The 9,534-nt window shown below is 43.2% G+C and overlaps 1 long non-coding RNA gene across 1 annotated transcript; it reads left to right on the top strand.

Annotated features, from left to right (window-relative positions):
• Positions 1-1,246: 1,246 nt before the first annotated feature.
• On the top strand, positions 1,247-8,945 carry LOC105547563. The gene is made up of 3 exons (XR_001007237.1): positions 1,247-1,295; positions 6,241-6,329; positions 8,846-8,945. It is a non-coding gene; the product is annotated as an uncharacterized LOC105547563 (long non-coding RNA).
• Positions 8,946-9,534: the final 589 nt, after the last annotated feature.

Raw genomic sequence — 9,534 nt, 5'->3', positions numbered from 1 at the left:
ATATGCCCCAATCCAAAAAATACCACAGTGAGATAGTATAGGAAAAAGACTGAACTGAGAATAGAAAGGGATTCTAATCCTAGTTTTGCCATTTGCTAGTTGTGAAACTTTAATAACATCTTGGGCCTGTTTCTACAGCAATTAAGAATATGTGCTCCTGTAGTTAAATCAAGTGAATGACCTTGGGTGAGTTACTTAACCTCTCTGTGACTATTTACTCTTCTGTAATGTGTTAATAATAATTCGTTCATTTCAAATAGCAAAATTCTTGACAATCTCATGATTTCAGCAAACAAGATAATCTTTTTTTTAGTGAGAGTAGCAAGACAAACCTGGGCATGCCATTGGTAAGGAAACAATAAACATTTAAAAAGAGTGATTATTGAGGCAGGAAAATAGGGCCTGGAGGCAGGGAATATACAGCTGGTGCACACTTCAGGTATAACAGGAAATATCCTCTCCATATGGCTTACACCATAAATGACTTTGTAACTTTACTTCATCCTCTCCATTTACATAGGGCTTACGGAAGTAACCAATTGAATCCTCTAGAGGGTATTTAAACGCCCAAAACTTCTGTACCGGTATCTTTGAGTTCCTATGCTTGGTACCCTGTGGAGTGTACTTTCACTTTCAATAAATCCCTTTGTCTCTTCCTTGCTTTGTTTGTGCGATTTGTTCAATTCTTTGTTCAAGATGCCGAGAACCAGGACTCCCTCCACCTTTAACAATTATGACACTTTACAGCTGCTACAGTATCATTTTGGTAGAAATATTGCTTGAGGTTAAGTTTGCAGCAGCCTGTCAGTGTCATTGAGTCTGGTTAATAGCAGGGCTGATTTTTGCCTTCTCAAATGCGATAAAACATGTAAAGTACTTAGAAGACAGCCTGACATACAGTGTGTGTTTAATTGGCTATTTTTATTGTAAAATAAAGGTGTCTGATTTTTCTGGGGCCCTGTGATTTTTAATTAGTGGTTTAATGTTTGTGTGTTATAAAAAGAGATAATGAGAACTTGTTTTTGTCCTTTGCTTACTAGAGAGCTGTCAATGATGTAATGCAGAGGAACTTTACTGCATACAAATTATTCAAGTTATACCCTAGTCACAGTGAAAGTGTCACATAGATCAGACTCTCCAGCCGCCATGCCTACACCTCCCAATTAGGATCTCAGGCCTGTGCTAGCCACGTCCCAAACCCTAAATCTCTCCAGCCGCAGACAGCACTGGGAAATGTATTTGCGTGCAAGAGCCAGCCAGCCCACAGCCAGTCAAGCGTACTTCAATTCGGACAGGTAAACCCTTTGTCAGCGCGCTCCTCCGCGTACTGAGTGTCAGTTGCACCTCTTACCTGATAGGTGGGTGGGCACTCGCCTGTGGAGGAGCCTGAAGCTTCCAGGGGTGCCTTGCTATTTCAGAAGAAAGCGGCCAGAAGGAGCGGGTGGGGAGCACTGTAGAGGTGGGAGTGGAGGCTCACTTTTATACCTGCGCTTGTTGCTTATTCCAAAAGGCGTAGGGGAGCCCGGGACGCGCCCTCCAGGGCACTGGGCGTGCAGTGTATCCTGCGGGAACCCGAGCCAGCTCTGGGCCATGTGGGGTTGAGGGTCGTGGAAGGTTTCTAGGCGCAGGAACGGCGGCGACTGTGGCTACTGACACTAAGAAGGGTCCCCGGGAGTTTTGCGAGGAATTATTCAGAGGGTGACGACGGCCAGCGGGCGCTGGTTATAAAATTCCAGGCTCAGCCCGGCCTCCAGAGGTCAGAAATAGGTGGTTGCCTGAGACGGAGGGACGAGGCGAACTCCCGGAGAGCCACAAACTGGAGAAGCCGCTCCCGCTGACTGGGACCAGGGACTCTCCCAGAAGAGGCCGAGGGTCACTAAGGAAATATAACCAGTGGTAGTGCAAGGAACGGAACCTGCGTAATGTCACAGTGGCTGGAGCAGGTAAGGTGGAGGCTACGGCTTTGCCTGAAGAGAAGTAAGAAATAGCTCAAGAGCGAGTGTGTTCTGGGAACTGATTTGAGGAAAGAGAGCTTTCCCTTTCCCCACGTGAAGGCTGAGGAAAACACACACACACACACACACACACACGAGTTTTCGTGTGAGAAATTGGGAAGAAAGCGAAATTTCACGCTTGTGTAGTAGGGGCTGTATGAAGACGACCAAAACCCCTCTCCGGGTCACTTCAAATGTACGCACCTCTTTCCCCACGCCTGCCTTTTATCTATCAAAGTACAATGGAAACTGCCTGGTTTGGTTAATTAATTTTAAAATTATCATACAATAAAATTGACATGGGGGAGGCATACTGTTCTGGAACATGTTTAGATTCGGGTAACTACCACCAGAGGATACAGAGCTGTTTCATTCACTCCAGAAAACTTCCTTGTGCTACCCCTTTATATTTACACCCTTTCCCCACCCTTAGCCCCCGCAGCCACTGATTGTTCTCCATCTCTATAGTTTTGTGTTTTCCAGAGTGCCATATAAGTGGAATAATACGGTGTGTAACATTTTCACACTGGCTTCTGTCCCTCAGTATGAAGCCTTTAAGGTGGCCACATTATTGTGTCACTTTCTTATTTTTTGCTGAACATTGTTATTGCTAAATAATATTGTATATAGATGTATCAGTTTTTTTTAAAAAAAATCTCACCTTTTGAAGGACATTTGTATCATTTCCAGATTTTAATAATTATAAATGATGCTGCTGTAAATGTTCACCTACAGGTTTTTGTGTGAACATACATTTTTCTTGAGCCTGGATTTTGAATCCAAACAGGTCCGAATTTGAATTCTCGCTTTGAAACTTATTGGCTCTGTGGTAACCTTAGGCAAGTTATTTAACCTTTTGGGGGGATTTAACTTTCATAGTTAAATTGTTGTGAGGCTAAATTACCCAATATATCTCAATAGTTTTCAACTCTTTCAGACCAAGCAGGCTCTTTGTATAACAAGTATTTTGTAATGCCCCCATTTCTATCCAGAAATAAAAATTCATTACCTTGGCAATAAGCCTAACCTACATATTTTAAAGCTATATGATGCCCTAACTCTAACAATAAAGGAGAAATGAAAGAGAACACACTGCAACTCAGGTTGATAAAATGATCGAATCTCAGTAAAATTCAGAACAAAGTACCTTGATTTAGACCATAGTTGTCCTTATAGAAGATCATCATATATTAGCACTGGAAAAAAAAAAAAAAGAAGAAGAAATGAAAAAGACTCTGTGGTTGTACGTGAAAAAAGAGTTAGGTTCTAGGCTCCGATAACTATCAATAGAATTTTTACCCATCTGAATGTCCTGCAAAACTTTAAAAAATTGTTTGGGATTGTCCTGTGCTGAAGGACATCTGGGATCCCTGACTCCTACAAATTAAATGCCAGTAGTTATTTCCTCCACTCAATGTAAGGACCAGGTCCTGTCTGTTGAGTTCCTCTGGTTTATGTGAAACATTCAGTATAATAACTAGCTCATGGCCGGGCGCGATGGCTCACGCCTGTAATTCCAGCACTTTGGGAGGCCAAGGCGGGCGGATCACGATTTCAGGAGATCGAGACCGTCCTGGCTAACACGGTGAAACCCTGTCTCTACTAAAAATACATACAAAAAAATTAGCCAGGCGTGGTGGTGGGCACCTGTAGTCCCAGCTACTGGGGAGGCTGAAGCAGGAGAATGGCGTGAACCCGGGAGGCAGAGCTTTCAGTGAGCGGAAGCTGGCGCCATTGCACTCCATCCTGGGCGACAGAGCGAGACTCTATCTCAAAAAATTAATAAATAAAAATAAAAAATAAAATAACTAGCTCATGGCAGCTGCAAGCAATAAGATTCTGAACCTCCAAGAGGACATTCTCCATTGCTTGGGTCTTTCAGGAGCTGGTTTTAACAATTTCATTTTCTTATAAACTCGTGCTTCTTAGCTCGCATCAGAGTCACCTGGAGGATTTGTTAAACACATCGCTAAACTCACCACCAGAGTTTCTGATTCAGTAGGTCTGGGGTTGGGCCTACTAATTTGCATTTCTGGCAAGTTCCCAGGTGATGCTGTTGCTGCTGATCCACGGACGATAGTTTGAGAAGCAGTGTCCTAAACCTCTTCTTTCAAATGTGTAAATTCAGAGGGTCTTTTTCAAATCTTACATCTTGCTTATTCCCTACAAAGTTCTATAAAACAAGAGGAACAGATACTCTTATCCCTATTGTTTTGTTACCAAACAAAGAGTCGAGGAAATTAGTGACTTGCTTAATGCTGTACAGCATTTTACTAACTCAGATATTAGAATCTAGGGTTCTTCAATCCCAGTGGAGTGTTTATTCCATTAACCAACACTGCCTCTGATAATAAGGGCAGTATGCCTTATGTTGAGAGGATTTGCCAACCAATTTCTCCTATATACTTGAAAAACAAAGGGCGACAGCATTATTTTATAACATTTAAAGATAAATTCCTCATTGTTACGCTCTATTAGCTTACACTGGCCTCCTTGTTCTTAGGTCATGACAAGGATATTCTAACCTCAAGATTTTGTTTGCAGACTTTGCACTTGCTGTTTTCTCAGTCTGCCCACAGATATCTTTATGGCTTACTCTTTTTTCACAAGTCCAATAAAAATGTTTCCTTCTCAGAAAAGTTTTCCCTGGCCATGTCATCTAAAATAAAGGCCTTGTTTATCCTTTTATTCTACTTTTTTGGGAATATGTTCATCACTACTTGAGTTTATACATGCTTGTATAGTTTGGTTTAGTTTTGCTTTTTTTTTTTTTTTTTTTTTGCTGCCCCTCTCATCGGGGATTATTCTGTCTCATACTTGTTGCATCCCCAGTGCCTATAAGAGTCCTTATTACAGAGCTGAATGAATGTGAAAATTCAATATGTTAAAAATCTAAATTATGAATTTGACACAAATTTTAGCCTATTCATTTCACCAAACATATCAAGACTTACCATATATATGCCAGGCACAGTTTTGTTATTAGGAATATAAATATGGGAAAATCTTGATTCATGTGTAGTGGTGGGGATGGCAAAAGATACTCCAAAAGATAATTTCAAAACAGGTAGTAAATGCTATGATAGCATCTAGGTAACTGCTCTTGTTATCTGGAACCTACTTAAACCATGGATGGTGTCTTAGACTGCTTCTACTGCTGTAAAGGAATACCTAAGTTGGTTAATTTAGAAAGAAAAAAGGCTTATTTGGGTCATAGTTCTGTAGATTATATAAAAAGAATGGCTCCAGCATCTACTTCTGGTGACAGCTTCAAGTTGCTTCCATTCATGGTGGAGGGTGAAAGAGAGCTGGCATGTGCAGAGACTACATGGCAAGAGAAGAAGAAAGAGAGAGTGGGGAGAGGGACCAGCCTCTTTTTAACAACTGGCTGTAGCCTGGCGCAGTGACTCATGCCTGTAATCCCAGCACTTTGGGAGGCCAAGGTGGACAGATCATGAGGTCAAGAGATTGAGACTATCCTGGCCAACACAGTGAAACCCGTCTCTACTAAAAATACAAAAATTAGCAGGGAGTGGTGGTGGGCACCTGTAGTCCCACCTACTCCAGAGGCTGAGGCAGGAGAATCACTTGATCTCGGGAGACGGAGGTTGTAGTGAGCCAAGATTGTGCTACTGCACTCTAATCTGATGACACAGCGAGACTCCATCTCAAAAAAAAAAAAAAAAAAAAAATCAGCTCTTGCAGGAACGAATAGAGTGAGAACCCTTTTCTTGTTATGAGGATAGCACCAAGCTGTTCGTGAGGGATTCACTCGTTGCCATGATCCAAACCTTCCCATTAGGCCCCACCTCCAACACTGGGAATTGAATTTCAACAAGAAGTTTGGGAAGACAAACATTCAAGCTATTAAGAATGCAATGCCTGTGGCCTTTCTGTGGTCATGAGGTGGCAAGGAATGTCTGGTTTTCTTTACTTCCTGGAGCTGAAGATTCAGTTAGTATGACTTCAAAAACATACACATATGTGGATATCTAGACCAGTGCTATGCAGTGGAACTTTTGTGGATATTTTTGATGTATACATTGCTCAGTACAGTAGCCACTAACCACATTAGCTATTGAGCACTGAAATGTGACTATTGCAATTGAATAATTAAGTCTTTTATTTAATTTTAAACAGCTGCATGTGGGGAATGGCTACCATATTGGAGAGTGTAGTTCTAGAATATCAAGTGGTAGCTGTAGACACAAGCTGACTGCTTCATAGCTCCTCTCTCTTTCCTCAGAGCCACTGTCTCAAGACTCTGCCCTTCTTCAAGAGAAGAGCCCAGAAGAAGAGAGAATGACTGCTAGGCCCTTGATGGCTGGATTCAGGGTGAGTTATATTTTCATTTCCTGAAGTATCTTACATTTTCTACTTTCATTCTGGTGGTTTGGGGCCCAAAAAACTTCAATTCAGTGACTTGAATTCCAGATATTTTATTTTCTAGGAAGCAAGGCCTATTCTCTTTGATCATGAATTTTAAAAGATTGGTTGTCTATTGCCACCTGCCTTCCCATAATGTTTTGGTTTTTGTTTGTTTGTTTGTTTCTGGTAACTAGTATAGCATTTAGTAACTAGCATTTGGTAACTAGCATAGCAGGTAGGTTCTCAATTAGGCATTGTCTGTGGTATTCAGTTCTTCAGCAGCCTTGTCTAACCAAGGAGTTAAGGAAGAATTCAAGGAAACACACACATCCATTTTAAGTGGTAAAGAGAAAACATCTCGTAGGAATTCAGAGAAGGAGAGTGTGATTTGGAGGATTTTATGAAGGGGTGGGATTTTGGTGTGCACTGAAATATAGTTGCAATTTGCTCAAAGGAGAACTGAGGGATTTTAAGGGGAGAAAATATAAGACAAGGCTTAGAGGTAGAAGAGACTGTGTTTTCTATGGGGCAATGGGTAGTAGCCTTATGTTAAAAATGTTAAGGGTGAAATTTGCTGTGCTAAATAGGACTAAGGGTTTGACTTTGTCATAGAGTTGATTGTTAATTATTAGAAACTTTTGGGGGAAAAAATGCCATGACACAGCTTGTTTCGGCAAGGAACAGTAATGTTTTAGTTTAGATTCAGGGGATGAAAGAGAAAGGAATTGAAAGTAACTCCAGTTAAGAGAATCTAGAATATCTAAGAGGAATAAGGTACTTTGGAAGAGCCACCAGTGTGCTGTGGAGAGGACATGGGTGGGAAACTAATTGGGGTGAGTTAGCATTGTAAATAGATTATGTTAAGGCATATAAGGCAAGTTGAAAATGTCATGGGATCCTTGGGATGTTGCTTTGCCAGCCAGAAACCTCTGTGGCCGGCAGCTCCTTCTGCCTGACTGAGTATTGGTCTTACCACTGGGCTTGTTCCACCTACTCAGCCTGGCAGGCTGTGCTCAGCTCACACTACTGTCTCAGATCCCACACCTGCCAAGGGTGAGCCACACAACCAGGGGTATGTGGGCAAGTGAGCACGGGGTCTGGCCAGTGAGCACAACCACACACGCTGGCTGCTGCGGTGGGGCAGGCAGCTCCGTGCAAGGCTGCAGCTGGAACAGATGTACCGCATGCAGTGGAAGTACCTCCACTGTGGGCACCCATGTCTGGACAAGGGAAACTCAATGACTTCTGGAAGCTTGGAGATGCCAGGAGCCACAGAGCCTCAAAGAGGGTGTCATAGTGCTGGCTCAGGGAGCCTCTAGATTTAGGCTCACTTAAGGTCTGCAGCTCTTCTTCTCATTGCCCGCAACATGGCAAGCAGGGAGCCATGTTTCAACCCTGTTTGTGTTACAGCTTTTTCAGTCCTTCCATTTGGCAGGTCCCAAGTTTTTGGCCCACGCTTGGTCCGTATTCAGGAAGAATAAGGTATCTGGACAACTGGAGGGTGAAGAAGTGGGAGAGGAGCTTCACTGAGTGACAGAACAGCTCTCAGGAGACCCAAAGTGGGTAGCTTCTTTCCGCAGACAGGTTGTCTCGATGAGTGTCCAGCTGTCAGCAGAGAGGAGACCTGCAGTGGGTAGCTCCTTTCTGCAGGCAGGTCCTCCCAATGTCTGTTTGAATCTGACTGAGTCTGAGGTTTATATGAGCTCAGAAGGGAGGAAGTGCATGCCAATTGGTCCATGGGTGATCACAGGTGGGTGGAAAAAGCACCAAAAGTTCTCACTCCCTGCCAGGCTGTGGACTGCACCCAGAACTGACAGCCCAGCCCCCATGCTTTAGGCCATCCCTGACTTGAAAGTGGGGCTTCACTGGGGACCCACCCCTTTCCACCCAGGAGCCTGTCTGCCTCCTGCCACCACCAATCATGTCCTCCATGGTGCCCAGGCTGTTCATGCTGGGCCTGAAGGCCCACACTTAGCCACCGTCAACCCGGCTTCAGCCTCCTTCCCATGCTTTTCAGTGCTCAAAGTCTGGAGGGGGGCAAGGTGGCAGGGGCTGGCATGTCAGCGCTGCTCTGAGCATGTGCACACCTGGTCAGGTTATGACTGCGCCCAGGCTCAGCCTCAACTTTGCTGTAAAATCAGAGTGGATGCCACGACCAGGGAGATGCTAAGCAGCAGGAGCAGGCACTTTGGAGCTTGTTGGGGACAGGGCTTCCAGGACCCACAAGAGCACAGGGATGCCCAGGTCCGCAGCCACAGCTGGGCAGCTGCAGCTGTTCCTGGGAGGGTAGAGTTCCCGCCCCTCCAACTTTCATGTTGAATTATAATCCCCAGTGTTGGAGGAGAGGCCTGATGGGAGGTGCTGGATCATGGGGGCAGACATCCCCCTTGCTGTTCTTTTGATAGTAAGTGGGTTCTCACGAGATCTGGTTATTCAAAAGTGTGTGGCACCTCCCCTCTCTCTCTCTTTTCCTCCTTTTCCAGCCATGTAAGGCGCGCCTGCTTCCCCTTCACCTTCCATCATGATTGTAAGTTTCCTGAGGCCTCCCCAGGTGTGCTTCCTGTGCAGCCTGTGAAATGGTGAGTCAATTAAACTTATTTTCTTTATACATTACCTGGTCTCGGGTAGTTCTTTATAGCAATGCAGCAACAGACTAATACATAATATACAATGTATTTATGTAGCAAGTCTATTGTTTGTCTTTCTTACTATGGAGTATGCTCTATGTAGGCAGAGTTTTTCTTTTCTTTCTGTTTTGTTTTGTTTTTTAGTCTCTTTCACGTTAAATCACCTGTGCCTAGAGTATTTAGCATATAGTACTCATTAAACTTATGTTGAATAAGTATTGAATGATTTAAAACAATTAAAAGTTTTTGATTTCTAACCTCACAATGCCCCCTCGATAATCTTGGCAGTCCCTAACACTTCTGTGGAAAACTTAATTTGCTATATTAATTTTAATCTTCATCTGGCTGAATTTTAAGGTTTTCTCTTAAAAATCTTGAATTTTCTTACAGACTTTTAAACTATGTTTTTAGTAGTTGCTCTAGGGATTACAATATATATCGTTACTTCTTCACAATCTTTCTACATTTAATGTGTCACTTCACAAAAAACGTGGAAGCCTGACAACGATATGTGTTCAATTATGACGCCTTGTTCTTTTTGTTCT

The sequence above is a fragment of the Mandrillus leucophaeus genome, unplaced genomic scaffold (genome assembly GCF_000951045.1).
Source record: "Mandrillus leucophaeus isolate KB7577 unplaced genomic scaffold, Mleu.le_1.0 Scaffold392, whole genome shotgun sequence".
Taxonomy (NCBI): Eukaryota; Metazoa; Chordata; class Mammalia; order Primates; family Cercopithecidae; genus Mandrillus; species Mandrillus leucophaeus.
This window is presented reverse-complemented; position numbering and strand designations above follow the sequence as displayed.